The sequence below is a fragment of the Ornithodoros turicata genome, chromosome 5 (genome assembly GCF_037126465.1).
Source record: "Ornithodoros turicata isolate Travis chromosome 5, ASM3712646v1, whole genome shotgun sequence".
Classification (NCBI taxonomy): domain Eukaryota; kingdom Metazoa; phylum Arthropoda; class Arachnida; order Ixodida; family Argasidae; genus Ornithodoros; species Ornithodoros turicata.
The window spans coordinates 53,618,173-53,635,937 of record NC_088205.1 but is presented as its reverse complement, the minus strand read 5'-3'; positions in this window follow the sequence as shown (position 1 = coordinate 53,635,937).

Here is a 17,765-nt window from a genome sequence, read left to right as displayed (position 1 = left end):
AAAAGCTCATGTATTCTCTTTCCCAGCTGGCCGAAAGGGGTTGACCTTCCCCTCACAGATAAGCCGCTTAACTGCATTCGGCGAACTGGGATTCAATATCCCAAAACGCGAACCTCAGGAGAACGCAGTATCTGCAGCGTTTCCTTTTGTTTTTGAAGCAGAGGTCACTAGAAATGTTCTTCAGTCTCTTTGACCGCAAAAGCACACCTTTATTTTGTAGATGTTTTTACCAAACCCGTCTTGCGGTGCTGGTTATCAGAGGAGAATGCGCGCTGAACTCTGGTAATTCCTCTCTATTTCGAGTTTCATTCCTCCTCCCATTTACGCATGCTCAAAAGCACAGTCGGCTTTCCACATGCTGAAGTGTCGCTAGGCTACGCCCTATTTAAGTGTGAAGTCTCACATTTTAGTCTCACTTTCGTGCCCTCGGGAGAAAAATTGGCTGGCTACATAACCAAGACATTCACTTTAGGTTGCAAACATGGTCCCCCTAATTGTGAAACTGCAGTGGAAAATCATGTAAAGCGGATAGCATTTGATGTGTAAGACTGAAATCACGATGGAGCGCGAATTCTCCTTCTGTCCCGTTGAGTACAATGTGTAAGATTTCAAATGCCACGACACAAAAGCCTTTATAGATAGACGGATAATTCCTTTTCGGCATAACTTCTTTTATATATATCTCAGAGGATCCAGTGTGGAACCAGTGAAAAGTGTCGACGTTTTTCGCCAAAATGAAATTATATGTTTCTTATGCATTGCGCCTATGGGTGTAATGCACGCGAAGCACACTTTAAGTTTTTGTCCGCGAAACTTGGGCATGTGACGCTTCGATGACGAGACTGGGTGGCTACTCTGTTTAGTTATTTGGCCTTCTCTGGCATTCTTATCCGATCAAAGCTGTGTTCGGGCGCCCCACCACCCTTGGTCACTCTAACGGGTGCACGAATCTTCCAATCGCAAATACAGATCGTGTGCCCTTGGCAGGAGAGGTGCGCCCCCCCCCCCCCCCCGTGGCTGACTGCTCGAAGCTTGCTATTGAAATTCAACATTTAGGATGTGTCCTAAATGGACTTCAACCCAGAGCGGTCGTCCAGTTCTCATCCAGCTCATTTTCATTTATCATCGTCATCTTCTTGTTCACGGAACTCGTGATGTCGTCCGCCTACGTGAGAACAACTCTTGCAAGCGCCGCCTTTGTGGCAATTCGCGTTTGTATAAAGTTTTACAACGAAGGTGCACGTGCCCTGTCTTCAGCACGAAGAAGAAAGTACGATGTTATTTTGGCGTTACGTTCTACCTCCGGGTGGGACTGAGAATGTAGGTGCATAATCATATTGGATGGAAACCCCAATCTAATTAAACGGGGAAAATATTAATAAATCGAAAGTGAGAACCCCGGACTGTATCAGCACCTTTCTCACTGCCGCCCTCTGTGAGGAAGGAAGGACTCGCTGCGGAAGTCAACAGTCAATCGACTCCTTACATTTATTTACAACGTGCTGACGAGTAAGCAAAAATGGCCTCCAACAGTCAAATTCCGACCCAAGCAGCACACAAGATTGGATCCTTATTGGCTGGTCATTGACGATACGGGTCCAATATGGGACACGCTTTACTACCTACTACCTGGACCGTAACTCACTAGATAGAAGGTTGGATCACAAATGTAGAGCACTTTAAAAGCGTCGACAGCCTGCCCGTGTCTGTATTAAATAGGGCGTGTGTCTTTTTCTTTCTATAATTCAATTTGAATAGTAAGTGTTTTACAATACTACAGGCTAGGTTATACAGCACGTGCTTCTTATTCATAGAGTTTGACTATTTGGGAGACCCTCGGTATTCAATGTTGCGAAATTCCTTATCTCAAAATTCACAGCCTTGAAAGAAAACGCTCAATTACTTCGTAAGATGATGTTCCGTGTTTAAAAACTCTATACCGCCGCTGATTAACCTATTTGCTTCACGAGTCTTCGATATCTGTGGAAGTTGGCGGATTTACTCCACATTTTAGCAGCCGTTGTGCTCAGCAGGGTGGACACGCCGGCACAGCCTGTTAGTAGTCACCATCAGGTTAGTTCAAGTTAAGTTAGTTCATTGCATTTTTTGTCCATACGAGTTGAAGTTCGCTGCTGACAATTTCCCCCGCGCAATTGTGCATTTTAGACCGCTTACATTCAATCGGGGGTAATCATACAGTTCATCCCAGCAGTTTATTTCGTAACGGGGTTTCGTCCGGTGATTTTTTCTAACTAAAGAAAATGACCAGGTAAAGCTTTGATTTTACCTCAAAGAAGAACAAATAACGCAGGAAATGAGACAAGAATGAGTGTCATATGTTGTGTGAAACACACAAAGTAAACTTTTATCACCGATGTGTTCAAGCTGTACCGGCATGTTTGATGAGTAGGCAAATACACTTCGGCGACACAGTCTGTTGCTTGCACTGCCTCGAGGCCACCTCGGCATCCCCCCACCAAATCTGCCCTGACCTAACATGGGAACTAACCTCACTTAACAAGTTAACTTAACTAGTTACGTCTTGAAGTAACTAGACACTTTTGTACAAAAGTAACTTGTAAGTGTAACTAGTTACGGCTTTCGGTTTAACTAACTGTAAAATGTAAGTTACACTGGTACAGCAATATTTTCAAAGCGTCCGTTCTTTGGCGTCACTTAGTCGTGCCTTCAAATGCCCTGCCGCTTCTCCTAAACACAAATTTCACACATTTTGTTATCTCATATGTAGCTAGGGTGGCTTAGACTAACACTCATGACCTTACACTGGACCAGAGAAAATGCTCTACCAATAAGTGGAACCACAGTATAACCTGCTTGGAGAGTACATGCGCTAAAAGGTATTTTTTAGTTACATTTATTTGGCTTATAAAATGTATCTGTAAAGTAACGTGGCTATTTAATGTTGTAACTGGCTAGTTCCATCTCAAATCGAACAATCCGGTACACTTGATGTCTCGAATGAACGGGAAAAAAATATATGTTGAAGCCATCGGTAGGTTAGGAGAAATAAACGCTTTCCGAATTCTCTGCGCTGCGCGGTTCGGGAAGTAGGAGAAGAAGAAAAAAACTGCCTCTCATAAGACGATGTTGTCGCGCGCGGGCTACAAGGCTATTTCTTGTCGCATTATGGAAATTTCTTGATCTGGCTTTAGACCACTTAGGGCACAATAGGATCCTGCGTTGGCAGTGCTGTGTCTGTTTGTTTGTCTACAAAGAAATATCAAAGTTGACTCACAGCGCCGAAAAGCACCATATTCACTGCAACTTTGCGGACGATGTACAAAACGGATAAAATTGACCTTGATGCCGTTTAATTTGTCATTCATGTGGCTATCGAATGATGTATAATTTGCTCTGCTCTGTCAGGAACGTAAGCGACACCTCTTTCAGTAAAACCATACCACCGAAAAATGACGAATTTCGGAAGCCTTTATCTAAAAAAACCCACCAAAAACTTGCCTCGAAAATTTTATATGTTGTAGGTAGTTCCTTAGACTATGCACAGAAGAAAAATCAAAAGTCGGACTTTATCGCTAGGCGCACTGTGAATTTTTTGCCAGCCTTATACGCGGAGCGCATTGAAGCTGTAGCACCGTGTCCCGCGTGTTGCAATTTTCGAATTTTCCAAAGGGACTTTCGACTTCTGTCTTCACATAAAAAGTAAATTGCTATCATTTGAAACCGTTCTGAGCGCTTGCGTTCATAATAGTATTGTAATCGCTGAATGTAGATTGTGGAGCCACCATATGTGCACACATTTTTTGGAGGATGACACACATGCATTGCAAGTGCTGGGAGCCCGTGCAGAACAGAATGCTTTAGAATACTTTTGCGTCTTTATAAGAGGTATATTTGTCCACGATGATCATATCGAAGCATATTTACAGTACACAGAATAACAACAACTTGACAGCGAAGAAGACAAGGTTGGAGTTGGACGGACTAAAAATAATACGGAGAGGTTGAACTTGTCACCTGACAAGTTCTGCTACTCCGAGAAAACAAAACAAAAAGCAAAAAGCCTGTATACATCACGACGTATTTGGTGGAAGCCAGGTGTGCAATTCCAGCTAGCTCGTCTGCAGTTTCGTTACCGCGGATGCCAATGTGCTCCGGAATTCATTGGAAGATAACGTCATGTCCCAGGTCCGTACATCTCTTGTATTCCGTTAGGATCTCCTTCACCGTTGAAGCTGTCCAACTGCTCCCCAAGAAAGCCAACATGGCTTCCAGTCCAGCTTTTGAGTCGGTGTAGACAATCCATTGCGCAGGTCGCGCGTGCGTGGCTATGTATCTCACGGCAAGGTGTATAGCTACCAGTTCCGCTGTCGTGGAAGAGGTCCTATGGGATAACCGCACTATGCCCTCCTTGGAGTGCTGCGGTACCACGTATGCCGCTGCAGATCCGGATTTCGCCGTGAAGCCATCGGTGAACATAGCAAATCTTGGCTGGTTGTTCTCCAATGTGGACAGGCAGTATTGTTTCAGGGCCGAAGGCGGCAGATTTGCTTTTGATGATGGGCACCTGGCACCGTGGTGTAGATGCGAGGACAGCCAAGCGACCATGGAGTATGTAAGATCGTACACGGAGAAGGCGTCTTAGGCGGAGTCTTGCGGTATGGGGAAGCGGCATCGGAGAAAGAAGAGTTTCTACGGTGCACTTTCTGTACCAGAGGATGTCTGTCGTGTTGCGTGCGCAGTCGGATGTAGTGCCGCAGAGTCTCTTGCGTCCTCAATACATCCATCCTCCGCTGTAGACAGTGTGTTAGAAGAAGCAACGGGTACACCTAGGCAGACTTTGAGACTTCTTGTCAGGACGCTCTGGAGCGTCTTCTCCGAGGTCTCGCTAATGCCATGCAGGACCGGTAGATGATATGCCATCACCTGCCGAATAAGAAGACAAGGTGACGAAGGTAAGAAGGTAAGGTAAGTTATGCAGAGCATTCCGGGTGGATGAGAGTGCTCGTGTCATGAAGGATGAACGATGAAAGATGAACGTCACTGAAAAGGTTAGGCAGCTGTAGGGATCGAACCCACATCTTCTGGATTACCGGTCCAGGGCTCTACCAATTGAGCTAAGCTAACACGCCTCTCCAGCGATTTTCGGGGTGCGTCATCTGAAGGGACGACAAACCAGCCACTCACTCTCACTCACCCTCCTTTCACTCTTACATTTTTTGCTCACACATACACACATTCATACAACAGAAATCGACGCAAGCGGCACCTCTCTTCTCTCTCGTGTCATGAACTGCTTTAGGCCGTTGCGGAAGCCACTTTCCTTAATGTCACATTTGAATGCAGGTTCTTGTCAGATTTTCTTTCAAATGTGGGCAACATTGCTGCGTGTTGTGATTCAGCCACCTTTGCTGTGAAGTACTTGAAGCAGCTTCTGCATAGCTGGCCCATTTCTGTTACGCCTTCGGCTTGATCTGCTGGAACCACAGTCTTTATGGCAGCTACGCCGATCTCCGAAGCAAAGCGAAAATCCTTTGTCTATAGCACTTTTTTCTTGTGTATGAGGCGGTAGTCAGCGAAATCCACACGATCAGCACTGTACAACGAAGAGGCCATCGAGGTAGGTATGATACCAGGACGACACACTACAGTAATGCAGATGTCGTCGTACACTCTGTATAAGGGCACTCCGTGCACTTCTGTAGTCGAGAAGTGAGTGAAGCGTCTTCTGTGTGTAGGCGAAACTTTGCGCAACGTGTCTTCAGGGAGTAAATGCGATCAGGACCTTCCCATGGTCGCAGCATGTCGAACCAAATAACATATTGGACAGCGGCGCCAGTTGAGCTGTTTCGGCAAAGTTCACAAAAGGCACCATGAATTAGCCTTGAGTGTGTGCGTATGACACTACAAAACAACATTTTCCTCGGTGGAATTTCCCCCGTCCGAGGTCATGGGGCCGTAGGAAAGGAAACGTTTCAAAGAATACTGGAAGTCACTGCGTCCCTCCTGCCATAATGCGTACAGTAAATATGCTTGTTTAGAATAACCCTGAACAGATATACCTCTTACAAAGATGTAAAATCATTCTGTTCTTCCCAGGCTCCCAGCACTTGCAATGCATGTGTGACATCCCGCAAAAAATGCGAGCCCATCTAGTTGCTCCACAATCTAGATTCAGCGATTACACCATTGTTATGAACGCAAACGCTCAGAACCTTGAAAAGGAAAGCTTGAAACCTCAGAATGGTTTCAAATGACAGCAATTACTTTGGCAACCTCCAAACCTGTTAGCCTTAGCAAATCCGCGTGTTATTCGCATGTACATAAAAATGTTCTAGACCGCATAATTTTATAATTGTTATATTTTTAGTTCCCGTATATGATCCTCCTTTATCCTCATATGCAATATTTACCTTTCAAACATCTTTACTATTTTTTTAATCCAGTGGTCCTGATAACGAACTACATCCCATCTGACTATAATTCTGGAAGAATGCAGTCATGTACTTGGACCACCATGTACACGCAAAGTTTACTGATGACTCCTTGCTACACAGCGAATAACAAACATACGGTTAAAAAGGAGCAAACGATAACATCAATATAGCACCCGATTTTACCCAGAATTCAAGAGAAAAACGGAACCAGATTGTGATCTGATGTGATTGTCCCCATTCGCCTTTCTGAATGTCCGTTATAATTTGGCACAAGGCAGCGCTCAAACTTCAACGTCCGGTATCTTAGAGCGCAGAGACCGCAGAGCAACACGCCGTTTGAAAAATCCTATCGAAAGTGGCTACTCTAGGGTGACGTGATACTACGCGATATCCAACTCGTGCGTTATTCGAGTTGAATAAGAAAACACACCCGGTGTCATCTGCTAAGTGTAGTCTGCTAATAGGCCTATTTCTACGGGCCAGGTGGTGCGAGCGAGCAGCAACATCAGCGCCCCAAAGTATGCAACGCGCGGTAGTCTAGCAGACGACGTCGCGCTTGGAAAAATGCACCACTTTTTCTATGGGTTTCATACAGGTTTTGCAGGTTTTCCTTGGAGCCATACCGCTTGAAGCATCATGCAGAACCCACTGATAAACTCCCTACTGTTGGATGCGCGGCCGCTTGGGCCCGAAATGGCGCTGTGCAGGCTTCGCAGCAACAGGCCTATACGCCATTCCCGATGTTCCGGCACCGTGTGAATGTTCAACATAACAGGGGGCAGAATTTCGGCTCCGAAAGCAGGTTAATTTTTTCTATCTTTTTCTTCCATTAGAATTTTCCGTGAGGATGTCGTTCGTGTGAATACAAGGAAGACGACGAGAGTATACAGATGACCTGCCACGCGCGCGCCACGGTCTTCTGTTCCGCGCATCTTTAAAAAAAACCTCCCTCTCCCGGAAAGAGCGTGTGGAGAACGAGGGTAGGAGGAGAGCAACGTCGTGACGTCCCCTATCCCCCTGGCTGAGCCGATTATGTGACGTAGACCAGCGCAGCTCAAGTGGATATAAGCAGCACGCGAGCTGAGAGGACAGAAATAAAGAAGAAAGGAAGTCGGGGGGGGGGGGGGGGGGTCGTGCCAGCCCGACGCCTCCGCTTTCTCCTACTGGTTTTGTGAATTTGATTGCACAGTGACAATACATCACAGAGCGTAATACTTTGCATGGTGTCTCTTCATTGACAGCTTGCCGAGTGCCAGATCTTCGCTCCACGTTAAATGTCACCTGATCGCTACTTTGACTGTGCGCTCGGAGCTGACCGTCATCCAGAACGGTGTTGTTCAGTCTCCTGATTTGTAGAAAATGGTATGCATCCCGGTACTTTGGACACTTTGCAATTTACATAATGTGTTCAAACTATGGGGAGCTCAGTTTTCAGCAAATCTGGAGACATCAATGTTATCCGGAATGATGATGACTGCGTAGTGCATGGTTGGTGAACTTCCGTTTTAGCAGTGTACAGAACGACGACTTGGAGAGCTGTATGTTCGTCTATGGTCACGTCTTATTCCTCTCAATTGGCTGAACGGAGTGCGGATAAATCCTGAACCCCTAGATTCTTTCTGAGCTTCTCCAAATGACGCGCTATCGCTGTCTTCTAGCAAATGTAAGGCTTGAATCTTCGAGCAATACGTGGTCCCGCAATGGCGAAATATCCGCAATCTTCGCGGTCTGCTCACGGGAACTAGTATCCGAAACTGAGCCAAAGACGAAAGCATAGATCTGCGTGGAATGTCCTGTCACCATTCCTGGTGTATCTCTAGAAGGTAGTAAGTGGTACAAGGGTTGTTCAAGATTGACAAAGACTTTTGCAAATATTTTTGCTTGAGAAAAATCAGGTAGTAAACATAACTGAATAAAACCTTCGAATGACGAAGTACAATCATTATCGGGTCAGCGGCACGTGCAGCAACGACACCTATCATGCCGGCGATCGCCGAGCAGTGTGTCTGTAGCTGTGGAACAGCAATGCATAATTAAGCTTCGTTTGAAGCAGAACGTCAAACCAAGTGAGATTTAGCAAAGATTACAGGCACAGTATGGAGAACAAATGATGTTAAGCCCAAGGGGAAGAGTGTGCGAATGGTGCAGACAGTTTGGCGTATAAGATGGGGTATGGTGAAGAATGAGACACTTGGACACGTTCGTGCGACTGTACGTGTGTGTGTGTGTGTATTTGTTTGTCCAGACTCAGGCTTCAACCATGATGGAGTTCGTCCACCAGCTAGCTTGCGCATATGCTATCCTATATGCCCTACTGTAGTGACGTCACTGAACATCGCAGGCGTTGAGCAAGCCAACACTCGAAAACCGTTCAGCTATCCTTGAGAACCGCAAGGAAAAGTTCTGGACGTTGCAAGCCAGCGTACACTCTAAATCCGGCTCCCGATATGTACCGCATGAAAGAGGACCCGCACCTGGGCCAAGCGGTACACATGACGTACGGCCAGAGTTGTACACGTTACTCCAAAAAAGTAATTGATTACAATTACTGTTACTACTGCGCGAAAAGTAATTATTTACCGTTACAAATTACTTCATCAAAAATGTAATACGTTACCGATTGAAAATGTAACGCGTTACTTTTCCAGTTACTTTTAAATTGTGGGACATAGCAAAGCCAACAGGCCTGCAGTGAATGCAACCATGCAGCTCTGTGTTGCAAATTCTAATATGAAACGCCAACATACATGATAAGTGAAATTCGCAAATACATTTGAAAGCAACATACAAAACCCATACACGCGTTTATTACAGATTTATATGCACATTTAAAACAACATCGAAACATCCGCTTGGTTTTGTTATTATTGTTCAGTTCAACCCGCACAATTTATCAATACAGTCACCTATTTTACTGTTGCTCCAGTAGGTCGCGGTTGTAAGGGATGTTACTGTGGTGTGCATGGAACACGTGTGGACTAGAGACGGCCGTCACAGTGACCTCTGCGTCATTGCTTCAGTCGAACTCGTCGTGGAACAGAAGAACAGATTGGCTTGCTGGCAAGCGTTGCCATTGTTGACAGAAGGTTAAAAAGTAATCGATTACTCAGTAATTGATTACCAAAAATTGTAATCAAATTACTTGGAAAATTACTTGCTCACAAAATTAATTGATTACGTTAAAAATTACTGGAAAAAGTAATTGATTACTGTAACGCAATTACTAGTAACGCGTTACGTACAACTCTGCGTACGGCCCTCAACCAGCAGGTACAGTTCGCCACCACTGCGAAATTCAAGCGGTACAAGGACTCCAACACCCCATCCATACCGGCTAGGTACCTTTTAAGCGCGGTCTAGCAGCTGTACCTCGTGAGTACCGCGTGTTTCCGGCGCATGAGTACGAACGCCTTCTCACGATCTCCATGCGCTGCAAAAATATTTCGCGTGATTCCGAAAACCAGGCAATAAATTCCCTTATGCGACAGTGCCGTAATGAGTCTGCACTATCATTCTATCAAAGAAGTGCAATAACTAGAACCCGTGACCGTGAGGGATCGCACCTTTGGGAAGAATTCGTTTCTTGCAACCGCTGGCAAATCAGTTTGTTTTGAAACGTCGGGGAGCGAGGACGAATATGCTCGGTCTTTGAAGAAACCCGTTCGACGCTTTCAAGATTGGAGTCATTTAAGGTGCGTATTATATCTCTGAAGTAATTATTCGTCCGCACGACTCATTTTGGTTCATCTTCGCTCTGATTCCCAGTGGTCCTGATCGCCGGCAGGCTGGACACAACGACTGAGGAACGGAGACAACGAACTTTGATGCGTGAAGTAGAGAATTAGATTCTCTAGATCGCACCTTATACCTGGATTACACAAGCAAGTAGGCATGCTTCTCAGGCAAGCTATATTTCGGTTGTTGGATTTTTATACATTGTATTTTCTGCTAGGTTTCGTCCAGGCGATGTCGTATATGGGTGAGTCTATCATCTTCTGTGGTGGGTGTTACGTTCTGCGGAAGAAACGGAAGTTGGGGTAGAACAGGAAACCAAAGGTGTGGAAAAGATAAAAGAAGCGTGACCACAGAGCAGCCGCAATGATGAAGGAGAAATGCAGGGGTCAGCAGTAGTATACGGAGGGGATAGGACTACGACATTGCCACCAGGGCAGCGCCACCGTCGCGTCTGGGCCGACTTCTCTCGCGTATTTTTCCCCGCGTGGCGCGTGTGCGGAGGGTTGTCGGCGCGCTTATAACATGCAGAGACATGCAAAAGAAGAGTCATGCACAAAAAGTACAAGTGAAAATATATTTATTAATGCCAACTGTAATGCCAATCAAGTTGCCAATTGTAAAGCCAATTGTGCTGGGAATTGTGCCAATTGTGATGCCAATCAGGTGAAGGAGGAAAACCCAGCCGAAAAACCTTCACAACCTGTAACAGAAGAAAAGAAAAAAAAACACACGACGATACATGTGAATAATATACAAAATTTATTAACTATATCCAGTCATTAGATTCTGAAAGAAAACATAAAACCAACATTCATCAAACTGCTTACCAATTGATCACTTCCGGAGCCCCACACCAACGACCTGAAAGATGACTTAACATTATATGAAACTATATTCGTATTCAATAATACATACAGTATTGCGGCCACACCGGATAATCTGGACAAGGTACATTTCAATATCAACACATTGTCATTATAGCAACAATAATATCAATTCCAATAATGCATACACGGTGCTGGTGGGCCCCAATAACCTGAAAGAGAATCTCATTTAATATCATATTCTATTTTCAATAATACATACAATATTGCGGCCACACGGGATAATCTGGAAAAGATACATTTCAATATCATCACACTGCCGTTATAGCATCAATAATATTCTACTTTCAATAATGCATACACTGAGGTGGTGGACCCCAAGCGTCTGAAAGAGAATCTCATTTATTATCATAATCGTATCCTATAACTTTTACTCACATTCATGGTGATGCGGTCGTTCTTCTCTGTTGTCTGAAAAAGATACATGCAATTAGTAATAACTAAACTTAGGCATATTTTAGTACATACAAGACCAGTCAGCAGCCCCAGCAAAATCATCTGAAATGGAAGTCATGTATTAAAGTCAAAATTAATCAAATTTATTACATTCATCTTGGTGGGGTGATTCATGATCTGAAACAAGAAATAAAATTTGAACACTTTTTCATATTCATTATAATTTCTTACCATTTTCAAAGAAAAACAATGAGCTTGAGCTGAATACTGAGAAAAGACAATATTCATGAGAAAAAACAACAACAACGCAAAGCAAAAACTTACCACTCTCGTCCGACATCTTTGAAGTGATGACAGGAAGGAACTTCCACTTTAAATGTGGTCAACCCTCATTATCATACAACCTCCTCTTCACTCGCTACCATTTATTACACGTGGAACAAGGTCAGCTCCTCATTTTCCTATTCGTTCCCCAAACCATCAACTTTCTCACTCCCAAAAATAATTATGTGGAAACTCTTTCGCCAATGTATTGGAAAGGAACAGGAGGAGGAGGAGGTTGAGTCAACCGAAGAGAAGAAATGGCGACTGAAACAAGAGATTTATGAAGCGAAAGCTGATGCTATCAGGCGTGTTTTGTCACACGAACGTCTCCTTGCACTCAAACAACAGTCGGCGAAAAGTCAATTTGATCAAATCGATGGTTGGGGGAGCACTGGATGGTAATAAATCTAGTTTTCGACTCATCTTATTTTCAGTTTCATTTCTATCTCTGCGACACAATGTCCGACATGAGACCGTTTTCTTTCATCCACCCAGTGTGAATTATTATATGTGGACCTTCCATGTCAGGAAAAACTTACCTGGTTCGTAACATCCTGAGAAACTTATCAGTATTCACTGTAGTCCCCGAACAAATGTTTTATGTCAGTAAATATGATGCTAGCTGGCAGAATGAATTCACTAAAATTACATTTAGTAAAGAATTACCAAAGACATGGGATGAGAACATACCAACACTGATTATAGTTGACGATCTCATATCTGAAAAGAATGTTATGCAGGATATGGTTCATCTCTATACACGAGCATCACATCACAAGAATGCATCAATTCTTTTTCTCTGTCAATACTTATTCCATAATGCTACCGCAAACTACTGCACTCTATCCCACAACAGTACATATATAATATTATTCAATAATTTAAGGTATCGAGCGCAACTCGAACTTCTAGGATATAAATCTATGGGAAAGTTACCATACTTCATACGCAGTTACCATACTTCATGAACGCATTCGAACAGGCAACAGAGAAACGATTTGGTTATCTAGTGATTGACCTACAGCCACTTACCCAGTCTGATAAAAGATTGCGAACAGATATAACCAAGCTGGAGTCGCAATTTGTTTTCACACCAAAATGAAAAGTCTACGTCACCATTTAACTTTCCTTAAAGTGCTTGCAACCTGCACTCCAAAAGAACGGGAAAACATATTGAAGGAGGCTCCTCCACACAGCATTGAAGCTGTTTCCGAAGTTTGCAAGAATATATTGAATGGCAATGTTAAATTGTCACCAACACTATACAAAGATTTAAAGAAATATAAAGCTACAATTCGATACATCGCATATAAAACATTCCACAAATCACCAAAGAAGCAACAAAAGTTTTTATATCGACAACGAGGAGCTTTGGTCCCATTAGTCCCACTATTACTGACAGGTTCGACCAGTATACTAGGCGGTGTAGCAGGGCGGGCTATAGATAAAGTAGCCTGTGTTTGAAAATGGCAACAAAAATCGAGGTATTAAACCCAGTGGACACTATTTTGGAATCTAATGAAAGCGAAGACGTAAAGGTAAAACGTACGCTAACAGCCATGTACTACACCCTAAAAAATCAATTGAAACAATCAATAGAATCAGATCCGCCGATAATAAAACTACTACAAATCACGGAAAGCATTAGTAGAAAATTCGATTATGATTCTCTACCAGATGAAATAAATATTAAAAAAGTAAGACGAATAGTGTCAGCGCTACCAAGGAGTTTGTCGTGGAATGAAAAGGGAGAAATCATTCATAACGGCAAAGCCATTCAAGGCTCCAGTATAATGGAATTGGTCTTGTACCTCTCCGGTCATAAACGAGTGAGTCCCGCTTGGTTTCTAAAGGTGTCAAAACTTCTACCATCGCATAAAATGAGACAGAAAAGAAAATCAAAGAAGAAAATATTGTGGGAGACCTACAAGTCGCCGCAAAGAACAAAGTTGCTTACATCTTGCGACGAAGAATATTTCTCAGAAGAAGAATGAGCTGCAGGTCACCTGACGGTGGGCTCGGAGGGGTCAAACGCTATCAAAAGGTACGGAAAATCACAAGGAAAGAAGCACTACAAGAATTACAACGCGACGACGTCTATACTCTCCACAAAGATGCAAGACGAAGATTTAAGAGAAGGAAAGTCATCTCACTCCATCTGAACGATCTCCACCAAGCAGATCTCATTTCATTCATTCAGTACAAGAAATACAATAAAGGCTTCTCCTACATACTGCTTGTGATAGACTGTTTGTAGAGGCAAATCATGGCCACACCTCTCAAGACCAAGCGAGGTGAAGACGTGAAGAAAGGATTTATGAAGCTATATCGAAATAGGGGAAAAAACCCGGCTAATCCATGTAGATCTCGGGCGTGAGTTCTTCAACAAAGTTGTGCAGGCTTGGTGTAAGCGTCATGGCATCCATATGTACGTTACTAGAACTGGCCAAAAAGCTTTTCAATTAAAGGTCGCCTGTTCCGATATTTCACTACTAAAGGACATCACAAATACCTTAAAATTCTTCCAAACATTATACAGGATTATAACAATTCTTACCATAGAACTATTAAAATGGCACTGAATGAAGTGAATGAAAGTAACGAGATTGAACTCTTCAATAGACTCAACAGTAAAAAATATGATGACATCGCAATACCATTCGAAATTGGCCAGCAAGTGCGTGTTCTATTAAATCGATCAATCTTTGACAAGGGGTACATGGGATATTGGTCTCACGTTATCTATACAATTTCGAGGTATAAGAAAACAGATCCCACTGTCTTTTACATTGCAGGCCCAGATGGTGTAGAAGAAGAGGGCACATATTATGCAAACGAATTGCAACGCGTTATCAAAGAGGCTGATGACCCATATCCAATTGAAAAAAATATATTCAGTAAGAAAATTGATGGAGTCACTCATTACAAAGTGAAGTGGGCTGGTTATGACGGTTCATTTAATTCGTGGGTTCCAGTGCAAGATGTTGCCAGGCTCTGAGTTTTATGTGTACCTCCTATCCAATGACTGTACCGCATTATATCCAAGAAATACACTGAACAACTTTACAGTTGCTTTGAATGCACCCCTACAACTGAATGGAAAGTATGACGTTGGATTACAAGAACTATTCATCTGTAATCTATTCTATAATATACCACGGAGTGAAGACAGTGCAATGCAGGTTGATTAGAAAGACTTTGCAGAGGTTCGCACGACTATCATCGTTAAAAGAACATTGGAAATGGCCCTTCTAGAGCTTTTTGAAGACTTGAACATTTCTTTCAATTATAATGATGGGAGATACGTATTCCATTTGCCGCATTCTATTCGTTCAATTAAATTTATAGATGAAAACCTACAAGATGCTATTGGACTGCCATCCATTCAAGCACTACAATAGGTGCTAAGGTACCGCGCCAGGACACATTCCTTCGAGAGGAATTCGCTTCGCAGCTATGCATACTAGAAGAAATTTCTATTCTTACTCCAATTGGCTTGATTGCATTCATTCCAGGTTGTTCTGTCAAGACCACATTAAATCGTTGTTTTAGAACGCACAAAACTGAAGCAAGTGTAACATTCCGAGAGAATAGTTATAAATTGTCACAATCTCTTTACTATTACACAGTCTCTTTACTATTTCAGAACAGCTCAAGAAGCTTCTTCGATTAAATAATTTTATATTAGAAGGTGATACAGCCCACTACCATGGAGACGCCTTTGAACACACTTATGACTTGATTATAGAGAAAGAAGTACTTTTAACAAAAAGAATAACTATCCCACCAAATCGCTACGAAACTCCCGAATTACTGCTCCATACAATCAACAATCAGTTAGAGGGCAAAGCACTACTCATATATAGCAATGACACAAATCTCTGTTACCATTCATCTATCAGAATACCTCTCTAATATGTTGGGTTTTGCACCACTTAGAACCTTTGCAAACATTACAAGTGGAAACACGCACCTCAGGCTTTCACCCTTATTCCATCATTTTCTAGTTTATTGTGACATTATCGAATCATCACATTTAGGTGCACAGAAGTTTCCCATATTAAAATTAGTCCCACACTCTGCAAAGGAAGACGATATTATTCATTATGCATTTCAAAACATACAATATTTTAAGCTATTGCATAATGAAATAAATTTCATTTCAATGAAGTTGTCTGACGACTCTGGTCGACCTCTCCACTTCAAAGGTCCAGGCAAAACAGCTTTAGCTCTACACTTTAGACATGTTTCTTAAAGAAATCCCAGAAATCCACTATGGGAATGAATTTGGCGGCCTGACACCATACTCGGGACCAATGTTTCAAAGGGGTAGTGGATTCTTTAAATCATTGCGCAAGTTTGCATTACCACTCCTGCGCCAAGCACAACCATACGTTACTAAGACCGCAATGAATGCTGCAAAAAATCTCGCATGGAAACTATCAGATGGACAACATTTGAAAGAAGCTATTAGAAGCAGTGCATCTGAGCTTAAAGCACAAGTCTTAAAAGGTTTTGCCGGAGGCGGCAGGTGGAGAAAAAGAACAATAAAAGACGTCTTTGACAAGCAACCTGATTGGAGTGCGGAATAAATATTTTCGTCAACGCAGTTGTCCGTTTGTTTGACTGGATAGGAAAAATGAGCCGTCCAAGAGAGGGCAAAACGGGAAATAAGGGAAGATAACTGATCGCGGCGGGCCGTTCGCGACGTGGAACAAATATTTTCGTCAATGCAGTTGTCCATTGCGCGACTAGGAAAAAGCAACCGTCCAAGATAGGGCAAAAGGGGAAATAAGGCAAGATAACTGATTGAGAGGTAAGAGAACTTGACTTTCTATGTTTCTTCAGTAAAAGGGTTGCTGTGTCTGAGATCGTGTGTTTTCTTTCCCCTGTCTCTGGGTTCCCTTCGTATTATCATGTACCAGCTCGCCTGCGCCCTTGCACTTCTTCCATAATTGATTGCGGCGGGATAAGTCAAAGCGTTCGCGACAACTTTTACAATTGCATTCGGGTTCAGTGCCTGCGAGATAATACGAAGTCTTCGCGAAAAGCGGAAATAAGAGCCATATAAGTGGTCTGGCAAGCCCTGAAAAAATAAAACAAAGGAGAGGGTGATACTTGTATTCAGTCGCAAACATGTTACTGGTCAACGTAGTCCACGCCCAGTCCGAACTGGTTTTGAAGGGAGAGTGTGAGCTATTTCAAATCCCGCCAACTCAAATCTCTATAAAATCATGTGAGAATCAATCGTTCTACCCTATATCGACAATTACCGGTGGCGAATCTACAATTGAATGGAATATAAGCAATCTTTCTGATCTCTATCTTGATGTTCCTAGCATGTACATTACACTAACTATGCAGATATTGAGAAGTGATGGAAGTGATCCATATACAAGAACTGCTGATGGTGTAGTTAATGATGTTGTATTCCCTGTGAATAACTTGGGAGCAGCAATGTTTAAGCATACTAACGTATATATCAATCAGCGATTAGTATCGTCAAATTGTCTGAATTTCTATCTATGTATGCTTGACACTTTGCTCCACACAAATATGCATCTTCAGAAAACAGTAGATGATTGTGGTTGGTATATTTATGATTCAGGTGAACATGCCGCAAATGATCCAAATTCGAATGTTGCTAAAGCACTCATTTCTAGAACAAGTGGTGTTAAACTATTTGAAGTTGTCATGCGTGTTAACACAGATTTGACAGATCAAATTAAGCTATTATCACCGGGGTTGGATGTTAGGGTATCTGCCGTGCACGCTAGCGACACGCATCGCTTATTGAGTGGTCCAGGAGAAACACACCAACATCAAATGAAGATGCACAATGCAGTATTGTCATTACATAAAGTCAAAGTCACTAACTCAACTTTCCTCTCTCACCAGTCTATATTAAAGAAGCATCCAGCATGCTATACTATGCGAGGTTTAGAGAGCAAAATTAAGACATTAACTGCCGGCTCGGTGGATGGAGTTTTTGATAATCTACACACTGATC